The following is an 8,480-nucleotide window of genomic DNA, read 5'->3' on the forward strand; positions in this document are numbered from 1 at the left end:
GTTTTCAAGAGAGAGAGAGAGAGAGATGCGTGCCAAAAAAAAAAAAAAAATTAAACTACTAAACAAACGTGAAATTTTTTCCCCTTTACCCCGTTTATGTTTTTATTTAAAAAATAGGAAAAGTTAGTTAATTAAAAAAAAAAATAATAATAATAATAATGATAATAATAATAATAATAATGGTAAAATATTATTCGACTTCGATTTAATTTAAAAAAAGAAAAAAAAAATGAAAGAAACTTTGGTACCGTTCCGTATCATTTTAATTTTTTTTTTTTTTGTTTAAGCGACAAGGGTTGTTGAAAAATGAAAAAGATTTTTAAAATCGGGAAGTACGAGGAGTGGGGCGGGGGCAGGGGGCACGGGGAAGAAATATTTTAATTCGATTAGTTTTTTCCTCATCGGGAAGTGATGTGAAGTTAATACGAAAAAAAAACTCGTGATAATAATTATTATTATTATTAACATTTTTTAAACTGAATGTATTCGATATATGACGTATGTTAAATTCGATTAATCGAAATTGAAAAAATAAATTATTATCATCATTATTAATTTTTTTATGCGATGCAGAAGAGAAAAAAAAATTTTTTTTTTTTTATTTACTTATTTATTCGTTTGTTCGTTTGTTCGTTCGTTTGTTTGTTTGTTTGCGTCGATGAAAAAAAAAAATTAATTAATTTATGTTCGATATATATGTCCATTCGAGTTGTTGTAAACGTTTATGTACATAATAAATTACGAATCGATCGATCGATAGCGATGATGATGATGATGATTGAGACAACAACGACAAATGATAATTATTATTATTATTATTATCATGACGAATTTAATTGTTTTTATATAAAGGCTCAATGTCGGAATTATTATTATGGGTCATTGTTTCGTACGTGTTTACTTAGTAAACTAAAAGGGTCGATATTTATATATTCCGCGACTTTACCTTGTTTTAATTTTCACGCCACATTGAAATATAAATAAATAAATAATAAGGTTTGCAATGTTGCATGTTTACGCGATACGTACAAAAGAGGGAATAACCGATAATAATAATAATAAATTGAATTACGGTAAATAACAACCGAGAAAAAAAAAAAAAAAGAGTCAAAATCTAATCGCAACGTCGCAACACATTGTTTTATTATTATTATTATTATTATTATTATTATTATTATTATTTGTTTTAGGTCATATCATTACGAGGTTCCCCCCGCGCTTTTCCCCCGCCTTCCCCCGTTTCAAATTAATAAAACAGTTTTTTTCTGCGTGTGGAATTCATAAGTGAAAAAGTTTTCTTTTTTTGTTGTTAAGGAAAAAAATAGGTTTTTTTTAATAAAACTAAGATAGAGAAATTATAAAGAGAGATAGAGATAGAGAGAGAAAGGGGGAGAGAGGGGGGGTGGGAGAGAGAGAGAGATGTAAATATAATAAATAAAAATATCTCGTTGGCACACTTTTATAGTTGGTTATTGAAACTTGATTTTTCTTCGATGATGCAGGCAAATGTTTTCGAATCGAATTTTATATATGTTTGACTGCAAACGTTTTCGTTTGTAAATCATCATCATCATCATTATCATTATCATTATCGATATCATTTGCTATAAGTGAGCGGATAGCCGGGGGAAGGGGGGGGGGCGAGGAACCGGCGGAAAAACAGGCCGAAAAAAAATTTTCTTCTAGTTTAGCTTTTAAGGTTTTTGATAATCGAGGTTTCGAAAAAGGGATTTACGCGTTATTATTATTATTATTATTATTGTTATTATTATTATTAGTATTAGTATTATCACTTTTTTTTTATTTTATTTCCGTTTCGTTTTTATTAAAGTTTTTCAAATGTGAACAACGTAAAAATGGAAATTCAATTAATTGTATCGAATTTCACATGGGTTGTTAACAAATATTTTTGCCTAGTTATTAAATAGTTTTTTTTTTTTTTTTTTTTTTTCGTCGCGTATTGAATTTCTACTTTTTACTGTTTTTTTCTACTTTACTTTTTACTTTTTCAATCAGATTTAATTTCTTCGTTTTTGTATTTATTATTCGATGATTAAAAAAAAAAAAAAAAAAAACGTAACAACAACAAACAACAACAACAACGACAACATTGTCGTCTGCTTACTTTTTTCTAGTTGGTAAATGCGATTAAATGATGATTTTTTAAAAATTGTGGTCGGTAACAGGGCGTTTTTCGAATGTTGTTGCTGCGATCAAATTTTTTTTTTCAATTATTATTATTATTATTATTATTATTATTGTTGTCGTTGTTGTTGTTGTCGTAGTTGTTGTTGTTGTTGTTGTTGTTTGTAGATTTATTAAAATGCGGAAAAAAAGAATGAAGGAAGTTTCGTTTCGGATGGTTTGGCCATTTGTGAAAATTTTATTATTATTTTTTTTTTTTTCCGCGAAATTACGCGACCGACGTTGATCTTTAATAATAATAATAATAATAATTATGATAATTATAAACGTTTGATTTGGTTTTGGATTGTTTTAATTTTCCGCCGGTTTGGTTTGTTGGTTTGTTTTTTTTTTTTTTTACGAGTTCCTCATGCTGAGGTTTTTATTATTATTATTATTATTATCATTATTTTTTAGAAAGTTGTTTGCAACGCGTTTAAGGTAAGGACACAAAAAAGTAAAAAAATCCGTGAGATTATGTTCAAGTTTTATTTTATTTATTTATTTATTTTTGATTTCATTTAATTTTTTGTTTGTTTGGTTGTTATTGTTTGAATAATGAAGACGATATTGAGAATACCGCTCACACACACTTCCGGTGACGGTTTTTTTTTATTTAAAACCATTCGTTTCCGGTATCGCGAAAAAATTATGAGAACATGGCGACTTTATTAAACCTTAGGGATCGTAAAGTAAATCGATGCTTGGGATAATTTACGAAAATGATGATTTTCGAGCGGCGGAAAATTTTCTCCCCACCCCCTCCCTCTCCCTCCCCCCCTATGTTTTGCCAAAAACCTTAAAACAAGTTTTCGCCTTGAAAGTTTTTTAATTATGCGGTAATGAATGAACTCTTCGGTAGACTCCTCCGATATTTTGTAATGTAATTTTAATTTTTAATAAACGAATTTAAATTCGCGAAAGCCTTTCCCTCCCCTCCCCTCTTCCTACACTCCCCTCTCCCCCTTCTACCCCTTTCCTTCCCCCCAAACGAAAGAAAGGAAGAAAAAAAATTAATTAATTTTTTTGTGAAACTTTTTCATTAATTATTAATCTTAATAAATAATGAAATTAAAATTAAAAAAAAAAAAAAAAAAAAAAAAAAAAGGTTCATTAATTTTAATTCGAACGCGTAATTTAAAGCTTTGGATTTTTAATTATTGGAAAAAATATTACGATAATAATAATAATGATAATAATAATAATGATAATTTTTTTTAGGTTTTCTTTGTTTTAGTTTTTTTTATTATTATTATTATTTTATAGAGGGTAAATAATAAAAAACTAATTTTTTTGGTAGTTGAGGTCTTTCAAAAAAAAGTGGGAAAGGAGAGAGTTTTCCGAGGAAAATGAAAAAGTTTTCTTTTTTTTTTTTCGAACCGAGGGATTCCCTTGAAGGTTTTTTTTCCTTTTTCAGAGCTTGAGAGAATGGCAATGGGGGGGGGTTAATAATCGTTTGTTACGTTTTTGTGAATGCGTACAAGATTTGCATTTTCTCTCTCTCTCTCTCTATCTATCTATCTATCTCTCTCTTTCTCTATCTATCGTCTCTATTCGAATTGAATTCGTGTACTATTCGAACGGGTTAAAAGTTGGATTGAGGGGAAAAAAAAAAAAGTTACCGGCATCAAGAGTCATTAAAAAAAAAAAAAAAAAAAAAAATGTTTTTGTAGGTTAGAGATGTACGTTTCACATAGGCAAAAAAAAAACCTGAACCTATCAGGTACGAAAACATTTGTTTCGTTTTTTAAATTTGCGGAAGTCGTGTCCGCGAGCTTTAAACGGGTTTTAACTTGTCCCAAAATTTTATTATTTTTATTATTATTATCGTAAAATAATTGACGTAATTTTTTTTTTTTTTGGTTGTTTTAAATCCGTTCGGATGATTTCTCCTCCTCCTCCTCCTCCCCCCCCCGAACTAAACCGTGAACGTTTAGTTTTTTAAAGGAGAGGATTGTCGTGTGATGATGTAGGCATACAAACAAACACACGAGCCAAAAAAAAAAAAAAAAAGTTTTTAAGGTGTTTGTCGCTTCTCAATCCGCGGCCTTGATTTGGCGACGTAAACTTGTCCTGCCGCCGGAAATGGTAATCATAAACAGTATACAAGAATCGGAAACGCAATTGTGTAAAACTTTGATAAGTGGCAAATGTAAATGATAGTTTGGTTGGGACGACGGTAATATAACAAACCGTTACGCCATCTTCATATGTGTTGTTAGCTCGGCCCCCCCAAGGGTCATTATAGGTCATTCGTTTTCATTTGTTGTAGATATATCGTCGTGGATGCGTTTATTATTATTATTTAAAAAATAATATATAATAATAAGTTTATAAGTCAGTAATGTAGAAATTCTCGTTCTTGATACTTCGAAAAAAATTTTTTTTCCTATTCTTCTCTCTCTCTCTCTCTCTCTCTCCTCTCTCTCTTTTATCTCGGTTAGTTTATTCCATTTCGGGTAAAATCAATGGATTCGCGATTTTTGTATTTTTATTATTATTGAAATTTATATCGTATGCTTTTTTGTTTTTAAAAAAAGGCGAAAATTTTCCATAGATGCGCGTACGGAATATGTGGGGGGGTCATATTGCCATACGCACACACACACACACGCACATACGCACACACACACACGGTTTTCGATAACTTATTATTAGCACATCCGGTAAACGGTCCGTGTTTTCAGTACTCGAATTTCCGGTTTCCGTTATTGAAATTAATATATTATTATTCGCATTCGAAATTATTATCATCATCATCATAATCAATTATTTAAAATCGGTTTTGAGTAAATGAGTTGAGGTATGTGTATTCGATTCGTTAAATAAATATACTTACTCTATGACCCCGTGTCAAATTGCCCAAAAAAAAAAAAAAAAAAGAGGTAGGGATCAAACAAAAGGATCATTAAGGAATTGTTGAAAAATTAAAAAAAGAGAGATGGAAACGGGAGAGAGAGAGAGAGAGAGACGGAAAATATTTTCTATTCGGTTTGTATCGGAGGATTACATATGGCGAGTAGTTAAATTTATTTTTTTTTTTTATAAATATGAGTATAAATTTTTTTTTTTTTTTTCTTTCGCAATAACGTTCGCATTAACGAATGTGTACCGAAAAGAAAAAGAGAAAAAGATAAAGAAAAAGAAAGAGAGGGAGAGAGAGAGAGAGAGAGAGAAAAAAAAAGAAGAAATTTCGCAAGGATTTGTTTCGAAATTTGATTACGGCAATAATAAATAACAGCGCGACACAATTAAATAAATTTAATGTAAAAATACATTGGTTAATAATAATGATAATAAAATAAAATCAAGGTACCGCGAAAGAGTGAGAGGGAGAGAGATACTACTACTTTCCAAATCTTACTTGTTTTTATATATTACGTTGATTCAATTTCTTTTTTTTTCTCCATATTTTTTTTTTTTTTGTTGTTGACGTCAAGGGCGTTTCATGTGAAAATTTAAAAAAAAATTAAGAATAAAATAACGTAAGAATTGCAAATCGTTTACGAGAAAATAATAATAATAATGATAATAATGATAATAATGATAATAATGATAATAATAAAAGGAAAAGAAAAACGAATTCGAAAATTTTAAATATAAGAAAATTTCAATCAATCACTCAATTCGAAAAACAAATTCCGACGTTTGTTTTGTTTTTTTTTTTTTTTTTTTTAAATTAATGATTCGATTCGATTCGATTAATCGAAATTTTTTAATAAAATGATTCGTTTAAAAAAAATCGAATTTTTCGATTTCGATAATCTCGCGTCCGGATGATTTTACTTGCGTGTGTGCGTTCAGTCTCATATCACGTGCCACGACACCTTTCGCAATAACGAATGAATAATGCGTTCGTTTTCGTGTGGGGGGAGAGGGGTGGGGAGGTAGGGGGCGTATCGGTTGATAGGTAACGGTTTTTTCGAAAATCGAAGGTGATTAAGACGACGTTCGATTATTGAGATTGAATTTAATAATAATAATAAAGAAACTTTTCCAGAGTTGGAAAATCATTTTTTTTTCCGAGGTTAAAAATGTTTACAATAAAATATTTATAAAAAAATCCCTCCAAAGGGGAATAAAAGTTAGTTAGTGCCACGACTTTTTGGTAGGGTGTGTGTGCGCGGGTGTAAATTTTGAAAATAATTATTAACTTGGCGCAAACGTTCGCGAACGTGTCAAATATGGAAAACTGTCATTTTTTCGAAAGGGGATTTGTATTTGTCTTTTTTTTAGGAGTTTATGACTTGAAATGGTATAATAAACAAGTCATGTGTCATGTTTTGGGAATTTTTTTTTTAAATTTCGGGACGTTCCCGGAAAAACAAAAGCGAATTTAATGGGCGAACGATGAAAAAATTTTAGTTTTGTCGGTTGTTGTGTAAATTAAAAAATTACATATATTATTATTAGATTAAATATCGATCGATAGGGATTGTAATGATGACCGTTCCCGGGTGTGGTGTTTGTTTGTTTGTTTGTTTGTTTGTTGGAAATTTGTCGTTTGTTTGAAGTATGGATTTTTCTCTGCCCGGAAAATATTTTTTTTTTTTTTTTTTTTGAATGAAACCAAAGAGCACGAAAAGATTCAAGAAGTAATTTTTTAAAGTTTTGGTTGTTGTTGTTGTTGTTGTTGTTGTGACGCGCTTGCCCCGAAAAGAAAATTTTGTTTTTATTTTCCTCTTTCTCTCTCTTTCTCTCTCTCTTTTTAAATTTTGCACGGAGTGAAAATTGAAATTTTTTTTTTTTTTGTTTTAAAATTAATTTAAAAGAAAAAGAAGAAGAAGTAGGAAAATAAATAAATAAAGTTTAAAAAGGAGGAAAAAGAAAAACAAAAAGGGCAAAAGTTTATATACTAGCATATATGAATTTATTATTTATGGAAAAAAAAAAAAAAAATGTTTGTACGTGTAGAAGAGAGGGTGGAAAAAAAAAATGGCGTGGCAGAGACAGTTTATCGAAAAGAAAAGAAAAAAGTGGTGTGGCTAATAAAAGAGATGATTTACCCTCACAAACAAAAATTTAACTTTACAGATGATTAAGTCGCGGTCATTTTTTTTTTTTTTTTTTTTTTTTGTTTCGAAAATTTTGACTCGGTCGATTTAGGGGAGAGAAAAATGATGATAAAAATGTTTGGATATGTATTATAACGTTGTTTACGAGATAATATTTATTATTATTATTATTATTATTACTATTCTTCTCCAGGCGGTGGATTTTTTTATTTTCCTTTGCTTTCCCTCTTTCGATATTTACGTTTAAAAAAAAATGTATTTTCCAGTTTTGATAAAAGTTTTTTACTTTGTAAATTTTCCTGTCGTGCGTTCGATCCATTGTACGAATCTGACGATTTGAAAACGTTTAGGCTAAGCTATTTAATTTTGTGAACAATATCAGGTGCAATCACTAATTTATATGTTGGACACAAAAGCAAAAGGTGTTACACTTGAACACGAAGATGATCAGAAGAAAACGGTTGAACGAAGAACAAAGTACTAAGAACTAGAAAAGAACCAAAGAACGCTTGCAGAAGATGTCAAGCCACCTTTTTTGAAAGAGTTTCTCTAAAGCGAAGCTTCTAGAAAACACAGAGTATGTCGGTGACAAAGAGTTTACGTCTATGGTTTCATTGTTACACTTTTGTTTACAAACAAAAAATATGAACACAAAAATATGGGATCATGGCAATATATATATATTGGTATTAATAGTAAAATAATGTTTTGCCAATAAATATTTGAAGGAAGGAAGGAAGGAAGGAAGGAAGGAAGGAAGGAAGGAAGGAAGGAAGGAAGGAAGGAAGGAAGGAAGGAAGGAAGGAAGGAAGGAAGGAAGGAAAGGAAAGGAAAGGAAAGGAAAGGAAAGGAAAGGAAAGGAAAGGAAAGGAAAGGAAAGGAAAGGAAAGGAAGGAAGGAGGAAAGAAAGAAAAAAAAGAAAGAAAAAATTTAAATGTCAAGTCGCAAAAAAAAGTAAAAATAAATAAATTAAAATTGTCATAGAGTAAGAAGAAGTTAAATCACGTGACTTTTCCCCCCTCCTTCCCTCTAGGTTTTTTTAATACGAAGAAAACTAACGATAGGAAAAAAGAGAAGAATAAGAAGAAGAAATATATATATATAATATATATATATATTGTTTTCGTTCGTTGCGCATGATATTTCAATTGAGAAACTCTATTATTATTATTATTATTATTCCATGTTAAAAACTTTTTTTTTTTTTTTTTTGTTCAGGCATCTGGAACGTTTCGTTTGGATTTCAATCTACTTAATACGCATTTCTGATCGTAAAAAAAA

Source organism: Pediculus humanus, genomic scaffold (genome assembly GCF_000006295.1).
Source record: "Pediculus humanus corporis 1103172107562 genomic scaffold, whole genome shotgun sequence".
NCBI lineage: Eukaryota > Metazoa > Arthropoda > Insecta > Psocodea > Pediculidae > Pediculus > Pediculus humanus.